Here is a 10,000-nt window from a genome sequence, read left to right as displayed (position 1 = left end):
GGGGCAGGGGCACCCGGACGGAGCGGGGTCCGCCCGGCCCCAGCCCGCGGGGGCAGGAACCGGGTTGACCTGGTGGCCGGAGGAGTATTAAGCCCGGGGCAGGGGCACCCGGACGGAGCGGGGTCCGCCCGGCCACAGCCCGCGGGGGCAGGAACCGGGTTGACCTGGTGGCCGGAGGAGAATTAAGCCCGGGGCCGCGGGGCAGGGGCACCCGGACGGAGCGGGGTCCGCCCGGCCCCAGCCCGCGGGGGCAGGAACCGGGTTGACCTGGTGGCCGGAGGAGAATTAAGCCCGGGGCCCCGGGGCAGGGGCACCCGGACGGAGCGGGGTCCGCCCGGCCCCAGCCCGCGGGGGCAGGAACCGGGTTGACCTGGTGGCCGGAGGAGAATTAAGCCCGGGGCCCCGGGGCAGGGGCACCCGGACGGAGCGGGGTCCGCCCGGCCCCAGCCCGCGGGGGCAGGAACCGGGTTGACCTGGTGGCCGGAGGAGAATTAAGCCCGGGGCCGCGGGGCAGGGGCACCCGGACGGAGCGGGGTCCGCCCGGCCCCAGCCCGCGGGGGCAGGAACCGGGTTGACCTGGTGGCCGGAGGAGTATTAAGCCCGGGGCAGGGGCACCCGGACGGAGCGGCGTCCGCCCGGCCCCAGCCCGCGGGGGCAGGAACCGGGTTGACCTGGTGGCCGGAGGAGAATTAAGCCCGGGGCCGCGGGGCAGGGGCACCCGGACGGAGCGGCGTCCGCCCGGCCCCAGCCCGCGGGGGCAGGAACCGGGTTGACCTGGTGGCCGGAGGAGAATTAAGTCCGGGGCCGCGGGGCAGGGGCACCCGGACGGAGCGGGGTCCGCCCGGCCACAGCCCGCGGGGGCAGGAACCGGGTTGACCTGGTGGCCGGAGGAGAATTAAGCCCGGGGCCCCGGGGCAGGGGCACCCGGACGGAGCGGGGTCCGCCCGGCCCCAGCCCGCGGGGGCAGGAACCGGGTTGACCTGGTGGCCGGAGGAGAATTAAGCCCGGGGCCGCGGGGCAGGGGCACCCGGACGGAGCGGGGTCCGCCCGGCCCCAGCCCGCGGGGGCAGGAACCGGGTTGACCTGGTGGCCGGAGGAGAATTAAGCCCGGGGCCCCGGGGCAGGGGCACCCGGACGGAGCGGGGTCCGCCCGGCCCCAGCCCGCGGGGGCAGGAACCGGGTTGACCTGGTGGCCGGAGGAGAATTAAGCCCGGGGCCGCGGGGCAGGGGCACCCGGACGGAGCGGGGTCCGCCCGGCCCCAGCCCGCGGGGGCAGGAACCGGGTTGACCTGGTGGCCGGAGGAGAATTAAGCCCGGGGCCGCGGGGCAGGGGCACCCGGACGGAGCGGGGTCCGCCCGGCCCCAGCCCGCGGGGGCAGGAACCGGGTTGACCTGGTGGCCGGAGGAGAATTAAGCCCGGGGCCCCGGGGCAGGGGCACCCGGACGGAGCGGGGTCCGCCCGGCCCCAGCCCGCGGGGGCAGGAACCGGGTTGACCTGGTGGCCGGAGGAGTATTAAGCCCGGGGCAGGGGCACCCGGACGGAGCGGCGTCCGCCCGGCCCCAGCCCGCGGGGGCAGGAACCGGGTTGACCTGGTGGCCGGAGGAGAATTAAGCCCGGGGCCGCGGGGCAGGGGCACCCGGACGGAGCGGCGTCCGCCCGGCCCCAGCCCGCGGGGGCAGGAACCGGGTTGACCTGGTGGCCGGAGGAGAATTAAGTCCGGGGCCCCGGGGCAGGGGCACCCGGACGGAGCGGGGTCCGCCCGGCCACAGCCCGCGGGGGCAGGAACCGGGTTGACCTGGTGGCCGGAGGAGTATTAAGCCCGGGGCAGGGGCACCCGGACGGAGCGGCGTCCGCCCGGCCCCAGCCCGCGGGGGCAGGAACCGGGTTGACCTGGTGGCCGGAGGAGTATTAAGCCCGGGGCAGGGGCACCCGGACGGAGCGGCGTCCGCCCGGCCACAGCCCGCGGGGGCAGGAACCGGGTTGACCTGGTGGCCAAAAAGCAAACCGGCCACCAGGTAAACCCGTTCAAAGTATAGGGTTGACCTGGTGGCCGAACAGCAAACCGGCCACCAGGTCAACCCGTTCAAAGTATAGGGTTGACCTGGTGGCCGAACAGCAAACCGGCCACCAGGTAAACCCGTTCAAAGTATAGGGTTGACCTGGTGGCCGAAAAGCAAACCGGCCACCAGGTAAACCCGTTCAAAGTATAGGGTTGACCTGGTGGCCGAAAAGCAAACCGGCCACCAGGTAAACCCGTTCAAAGTATAGGGTTGACCTGGTGGCCGAAAAGCAAACCGGCCACCAGGTCAACCCGTTCAAAGTATAGGGTTGACCTGGTGGCCGAAAAGCAAACCGGCCACCAGGTCAACCCGTTCAAAGTATAGGGTTGACCTGGTGGCCGAAAAGCAAAGCGGCCACCAGGTAAACCCGTTCAAAGTATAGGGTTGACCTGGTGGCCGAAAAGCAAAGCGGCCACCAGGTCAACCCGTTCAAAGTATAGGGTTGACCTGGTGGCCGAAAAGCAAACCGGCCACCAGGTCAACCCATTGAAAGTATAGGGTTGACCTGGTGGCCGGACGGGAAGGAAGCCCCGAGCCCCGGGGCAGGGGGACCCGGGTGGAGTGGGGTCCGTCCGGCTCCAGCCCGCGGGGGAGGCTCCGGGTTGACCTGGTGTCCGGACGGGAACGAAGCCCCGACCCCGTGGCAGGGGGACCCGCACGGAGAAGGCGTCCGACCGGCCCCAGCTCGCGCTGCAGGCTCCGGGTTGACCTGGTGACTCCCCTGCCTCGGGTGGCCCCGATCCTTTTTTTCCGTTTTTTTTTTTTTCCGTTTTTTGGCCGGAGAGTGGTCGGGATGCCCCCCCGGCACCCCTTTTGTGGTCGTTGAAAATTTTGTTTCAGACTTCCAGGGGCCCGATCCCTGACCGGGGCGTTTCAGGCTGGCCTGGCGGACTTCTCTGCACAGGCTCCGGATTGACCCGGTGACTCCCCTGCCTCGGGTGGGCCCGATCCTTTTTTCCGTTTTTTTTTTTTTGGGTCCGGAGAGTGGTCTGGATGCCCCCCCAGAACCCCTTTTGGGGTCGGTGAAAAATTTTTTTCAGACTTCCAGGGTCCCGATCCCTGACCACGGCGCCGCAGGCTGGTCTGGGGGACTTGTCTGGCGAGGGCAGGCACAGGGTTGACATGGTGTCCGGACGGGAAGGAAGCCCCGAGCCCCGGGGCACGGGTACCCGGCCTGAGCGGGGTCCGTCCGGCCCCAGCCCGCGGTGCAGGCTCCGGGTTGACCTGGTGTCCAGAAGCCCCGAGCCCCAGGGCAGGGGTACCCGGGCTGATCGGGGTCCGTCCGGCCCCAGCCCTCGGTGCAGGCTCCGGGTTGACCTGGTGACTCCCCTGCCTCGCGTGGCCCCGATCCTTTTTTCCGGGTTTTTTTTTTCCTTTTTTGGCCGGAGAGTGGTCGCGATGCCTCCCCCCCGCCACCCCGTTTTGGGTCGGTGGGAAAAAAATCAGACTTCCAGGGACCCGATCCCTGGCCGCGGCGTTTCAGGCTGGCCTGGCGGACTTCTCTGCACAGGCTCCGGGTTGAACCAGTGACTCCCCTGCCTCGGGTGGGCCCGATCCTTTTTTCCGTTTTTTTTTTTTTATTTATTTTTTGGCCGGAGAGTGGTAGGGATGCCTTCCCCGCCACCCCGTTTGGGGTCGGTGAAAAAAAAATTCAGACTTCCAGGGGCCCGATCCCTGGCCGCGGCGTTTCAGGCTGCCCTGGCGGACTTCTCTGCACAGGCTCCGGGTTGAACCAGTGACTCCCCTGCCTCGGGTGGGCCCGATCCTTTTTTCCGTTTTTTTTTTTTTTTTTTTTGGGGTCCGGAGAGTGGTCTGGATGTCCCTCAGATCCCCTTTTGGGGTCGATGAAAATTTTTTAAAAAGACTTCCAGGGTCCCGATCCCTGACCACGGCATCGCAGAGTGGCCTGGGGGGCTTGTCCGGCGGGGGGCAGGCTGCGGCTTGACATGGTGTCCGGACGGAAAGGAAGCCCCGAGCCCGCGGCAGGGGGACCCGGGCGGAGCGGGGTCCGTCCGGCCCCAGCCCGCGGGGGGCAGGCTCCGGGTTGACCTGGTGTCCGGAAGCCCCGAGCCCCGGGGCAGGGGTACCCGGGCTGATCGGGGTCCGTCCGGCCCCAGCCCGCGGTGCAGGCTCCGGGTTGACCTGGTGTCCGGAAGCCCCGAGCCCCAGGGCAGGGGTACCCGGGCTGATCGGGGTCCGTCCGGCCCCAGCCCGCGGTGCAGGCTCCGGGTTGACCTGGTGACTCCCCTGCCTCGGGTGGCCCCGATCCTTTTTTCCGTTTTTTTTTTTTCATTTTTTGGCCGGAGAGTGGTAGGGATGTCTTCCCCCGCCACCCCGTTTGGGGTCGTTGAAAAAAAATTTCAGACTTCCAGGGCCCCGATCCCTGGCGGGGCGTTTCAGGCTGGCCGGCGGGACCTCTCGGGCACAGGCGCCGGGTTGACCCGCTGACTCCCCTGCCTCGGGTGGCCCCGATCCTTTTTCCCGTTTTTTTTTTTTTTTCATTTTTTGGCCGGAGAGTGGTAGGGATGCCTTCCCCCGCCACCCCGTTTGGGGTCGGTGAAAAAAAATTTCAGACTTCCAGGGCCCCGATCCCTGGCGGGGCGTTTCAGGCTGGCCGGCGGGACCTCTCGGGCACAGGCGCCGGGTTGACCCGGTGACTCCCCTGCCTCGGGTGGCCCCGATCCTTTTTTCCGTTTTTTTTTTTTTTTCATTTTTTGGCCGGAGAGTGGTAGGGATGCCTTCCCCCGCCACCCCGTATGGGGTCGGTGAAAAAAAATTTCAGACTTCCAGGGCCCCGATCCCTGGCGGGGCGTTTCAGGCTGGCCGGCGGGACCTCTCGAGCACAGGCGCCGGGTTGACCCGGTGACTCCCCTGCCTCGGGTGGCCCCGATCCTTTTTTCCGTTTTTTTTTTTTGGGTCCGGAGAGTGGTCTGGATGCCCCTCAGATCGCCTTTTGGGGTCGGTGAAAATTTTTAAAAAAGACTTCCAGGGTCCCGATCCGTGACCACGGCGTCGCAGGGTGGCCTGGGGGGCTTGTCCGGCGGGGGGCAGGCTGCGGCTTGACATGGTGTCCGGACGGGAAGGAAGCCCCGAGCCCGCGGCAGGGGGACCCGGGCGGAGCGGGGTCCGTCCGGCCCCAGCCCGCGGGGGGCAGGCTCCGGGTTGACCTGGTGTCCGGAAGCCCCGAGCCCCAGGGCAGGGGTACCCGGGCTGACCGGGGTCCGTCCGGCTCCAGCCCGCGGTGCAGGCTCCGGGTTGACCTGGTGTCCGGAAGCCCCGAGCCCCAGGGCAGGGGTACCCGGGCTGATCGGGGTCCGTCCGGCCCCAGCCCGCGGTGCAGGCTCCGGGTTGACCTGGTGTCCGGAAGCCCCGAGCCCCAGGGCAGGGGTACCCGGGCTGATCGGCGTCCGTCCGGCCCCAGCCCGCGGTGCAGGCTCCGGGTTGACCTGGTGACTCCCCTGCCTCGGGTGGCCCCGATCCTTTTTTCCGTTTTTTTTTTTTTTTTTTCATTTTTTGGCCGGAGAGTGGTAGGGATGCCTTCCCCCGCCACCCCGTTTGGGGTCGTTGAAAAAAAATTTCAGACTTCCAGGGCCCCGATCCCTGGCGGGGCGTTTCAGGCTGGCCGGCGGGACCTCTCGGGCACAGGCGCCGGGTTGACCCGCTGACTCCCCTGCCTCGGGTGGCCCCGATCCTTTTTCCCGTTTTTTTTTTTTTTTTTCATTTTTTGGCCGGAGAGTGGTAGGGATGCCTTCCCCCGCCACCCCGTATGGGGTCGGTGAAAAAAAATTTCAGACTTCCAGGGCCCCGATCCCTGGCGGGGCGTTTCAGGCTGGCCGGCGGGACCTCTCGGGCACAGGCGCCGGGTTGACCCGGTGACTCCCCTGCCTCGGGTGGCCCCGATCCTTTTTCCCGTTTTTTTTTTTTTTTTCATTTTTTGGCCGGAGAGTGGTAGGGATGCCTTCCCCCGCCACCCCGTATGGGGTCGGTGAAAAAAAATTTCAGACTTCCAGGGCCCCGATCCCTGGCGGGGCGTTTCAGGCTGGCCGGCGGGACCTCTCGGGCACAGGCGCCGGGTTGACCCGGTGACTCCCCTGCCTCGGGTGGCCCCGATCCTTTTTTCCGTTTTTTTTTTTTTTTCATTTTTTGGCCGGAGAGTGGTAGGGATGCCTTCCCCCGCCACCCCGTTTGGGGTCGGTGAAAAAAAATTTCAGACTTCCAGGGCCCCGATCCCTGGCGGGGCGTTTCAGGCTGGCCGGCGGGACCTCTCGTGCACAGGCGCCGGGTTGACCCGGTGACTCCCCTGCCTCGGGTGGCCCCGATCCTTTTTTCCGTTTTTTTTTTTTTGGGTCCGGAGAGTGGTCTGGATGCCCCTCAGATCGCCTTTTGGGGTCGCTGAAAATTTTTAAAAAAGACTTCCAGGGTCCCGATCCGTGACCACGGCGTCGCAGGGTGGCCTGGGGGGCTTGTCTGGCGGGGGGCAGGCTCCGGCTTGACATGGTGTCCGGACGGGAAGGAAGCCCCGAGCCCGCGGCAGGGGGACCCGGGCGGAGCGGGGTCCGTCCGGCCCCAGCCCGCGGGGGGAAGGCTCCGGGTTGACCTGGTGTCCGGAAGCCCCGAGCCCCGGGGCAGGGGTACCCGGGCTGATCGGGGTCCGTCCGGCCCCAGCCCGCGGTGCAGGCTCCGGGTTGACCTGGTGTCCGGAAGCCCCGAGCCCCAGGGCAGGGGTACCCGGGCTGATCGGGGTCCGTCCGGCCCCAGCCCGCGGTGCAGGCTCCGGGTTGACCTGGTGACTCCCCTGCCTCGGGTGGCCCCGATCCTTTTTTCCGTTTTTTTTTTTTTTCATTTTTTGGCCGGAGAGTGGTAGGGATGTCTTCCCCCGCCACCCCGTTTGGGGTCGTTGAAAAAAATTTTCAGACTTCCAGGGCCCCGATCCCTGGCGGGGCGTTTCAGGCTGGCCGGCGGGACCTCTCGGGCACAGGCGCCGGGTTGACCCGGTGACTCCCCTGCCTCGGGTGGCCCCGATCCTTTTTTCCGTTTTTTTTTTTTTTTTTTCATTTTTTGGCCGGAGAGTGGTGGGATGCCTTCCCCCGCCACCCCGTTTGGGGTCGGTGAAAAAAAATTTCAGACTTCCAGGGCCCCGATCCCAGGCGGGGCGTTTCAGGCTGGCCGGCGGGACCTCTCGGGCACAGGCGCCGGGTTGACCCGGTGACTCCCCTGCCTCGGGTGGCCCCGATCCTTTTTTCCGTTTTTTTTTTTTTGGGTCCGGAGAGTGGTCTGGATGCCCCTCAGATCGCCTTTTGGGGTCGCTGAAAATTTTTAAAAAAGACTTCCAGGGTCCCGATCCGTGACCACGGCGTCGCAGGGTGGCCTGGGGGGCTTGTCCGGCGGGGGGCAGGCTGCGGCTTGACATGGTGTCCGGACGGGAAGGAAGCCCCGAGCCCGCGGCAGGGGGACCCGGGCGGAGCGGGGTCCGTCCGGCCCCAGCCCGCGGGGGGCAGGCTCCGGGTTGACCTGGTGTCCGGAAGCCCCGAGCCCCAGGGCAGGGTTACACGGGCTGATCGGGGTCCGTCCGGCTCCAGCCCGCGGTGCAGGCTCCGGGTTGACCTGGTGTCCGGAAGCCCCGAGCCCCAGGGCAGGGGTACCCGGGCTGATCGGGGTCCGTCCGGCCCCAGCCCGCGGTGCAGGCTCCGGGTTGACCTGGTGTCCGGAAGCCCCGAGCCCCAGGGCAGGGGTACCCGGGCTGATCGGGGTCCGTCCGGCCCCAGCCCGCGGTGCAGGCTCCGGGTTGACCTGGTGACTCCCCTGCCTCGGGTGGCCCCGATCCTTTTTTCCGTTTTTTTTTTTTTTTCATTTTTTGGCCGGAGAGTGGTAGGGATGCCTTCCCCCGCCACCCCGTTTGGGGTCGGTGAAAAAAAATTTCAGACTTCCAGGGCCCCGATCCCTGGCGGGGCGTTTCAGGCTGGCCGGCGGGACCTCTCGGGCACAGGCGCCGGGTTGACCCGGTGACTCCCCTGCCTCGGGTGGCCCCGATCCTTTTTTCCGTTTTTTTTTTTTTTTCATTTTTTGGCCGGAGAGTGGTAGGGATGCCTTCCCCCGCCACCCCGTATGGGGTCGGTGAAAAAAAATTTCAGACTTCCAGGGCCCCGATCCCTGGCGGGGCGTTTCAGGCTGGCCGGCGGGACCTCTCGGGCACAGGCGCCGGGTTGACCCGGTGACTCCCCTGCCTCGGGTGGCCCCGATCCTTTTTCCCGTTTTTTTTTTTTTTTTTCATTTTTTGGCCGGAGAGTGGTAGGGATGCCTTCCCCCGCCACCCCGTATGGGGTCGGTGAAAAAAAATTTCAGACTTCCAGGGCCCCGATCCCTGGCGGGGCGTTTCAGGCTGGCCGGCGGGACCTCTCGTGCACAGGCGCCGGGTTGACCCGGTGACTCCCCTGCCTCGGGTGGCCCCGATCCTTTTTTCCGTTTTTTTTTTTTTTTGGGTCCGGAGAGTGGTCTGGATGCCCCTCAGATCCCCTTTTGGGGTCGCTGAAAATTTTTAAAAAAGACTTCCAGGGTCCCGATCCGTGACCACGGCATCGCAGGGTGGCCTGGGGGGCTTGTCCGGCGGGGGGCAGGCTCCGGCTTGACATGGTGTCCGGACGGGAAGGAAGCCCCGAGCCCGCGGCAGGGGGACCCGGGCGGAGCGGGGTCCGTCCGGCCCCAGCCCGCGGGGGGAAGGCTCCGGGTTGACCTGGTGTCCGGAAGCCCCGAGCCCCGGGGCAGGGGTACCCGGGCTGATCGGGGTCCGTCCGGCCCCAGCCCGCGGTGCAGGCTCCGGGTTGACCTGGTGTCCGGAAGCCCCGAGCCCCAGGGCAGGGGTACCCGGGCTGATCGGGGTCCGTCCGGCCCCAGCCCGCGGTGCAGGCTCCGGGTTGACCTGGTGACTCCCCTGCCTCGGGTGGCCCCGATCCTTTTTTCCGTTTTTTTTTTTTTTTCATTTTTTGGCCGGAGAGTGGTAGGGATGCCTTCCCCCGCCACCCCGTTTGGGGTCGGTGAAAAAAAATTTCAGACTTCCAGGGCCCCGATCCCTGGCGGGGCGTTTCAGGCTGGCCGGCGGGACCTCTCGGGCACAGGCGCCGGGTTGACCCGGTGACTCCCCTGCCTCGGGTGGCCCCGATCCTTTTTTCCGTTTTTTTTTTTTTTCATTTTTTGGCCGGAGAGTGGTAGGGATGCCTTCCCCCGCCACCCCGTATGGGGTCGGTGAAAAAAAATTTCAGACTTCCAGGGCCCGATCCCTGGCGGGGCGTTTCAGGCTGGCCGGCGGGACCTCTCGTGCACAGGCGCCGGGTTGACCCGGTGACTCCCCTGCCTCGGGTGGGCCCGATCCTTTTTTCCGAGGTTTTTTTCCATTTCGGCCGGAGAGTGCTCTGGATGCCCCCCCAGCACCCCTTTGGCGGTCGGTGAAATTTTTTTTTTTAGACCTCCAGGGGCCCGATCCCTGGCCGCGGCGTCGCAGGCTGGCCTGGAGGAGCTCTCCTGCGGGGACAGGGTCCGGGTTGACCCGGTGACTCCCCTGCCTCGGGTGGGCCCGATCCTTTTTTCCGTTTTTTTTTTTTTTTCCCGGAGAGTGGTCTGGGTGTCCCCCCAGCACCCCTTTGGGGGTCGGTGAAAAATTTTTTTTCCGACTTCCAGGGGCCCGATCCACGGCCGCGGCGTCGCAGGCTGGCCTGGTGGCCTTCTCTCGCTCCGGCCGCGGATGGCGAGACGCTCGGCCACCAGGTCAACCCGGAGGAAAAACGGCTGAAAAAAAATCGCTAAGTCCCTGCTCGGCCACCAGGTCAACCCGGAGGAAAAACGGCTGAAAAAAATTTTCTAAGTCCCTGCTCGGCCACCAGGTCAACCCGGAGGAAAAACGGCTGAAAAAAATTAGTAAGTCCCTGCTCGGCCACCAGGTCAACCC

This window comes from Lepidochelys kempii, unplaced genomic scaffold (genome assembly GCF_965140265.1).
Source record: "Lepidochelys kempii isolate rLepKem1 unplaced genomic scaffold, rLepKem1.hap2 scaffold_68, whole genome shotgun sequence".
Lineage (NCBI taxonomy): Eukaryota > Metazoa > Chordata > Testudines > Cheloniidae > Lepidochelys > Lepidochelys kempii.
Note: the sequence above shows the minus strand (reverse complement) of the source record.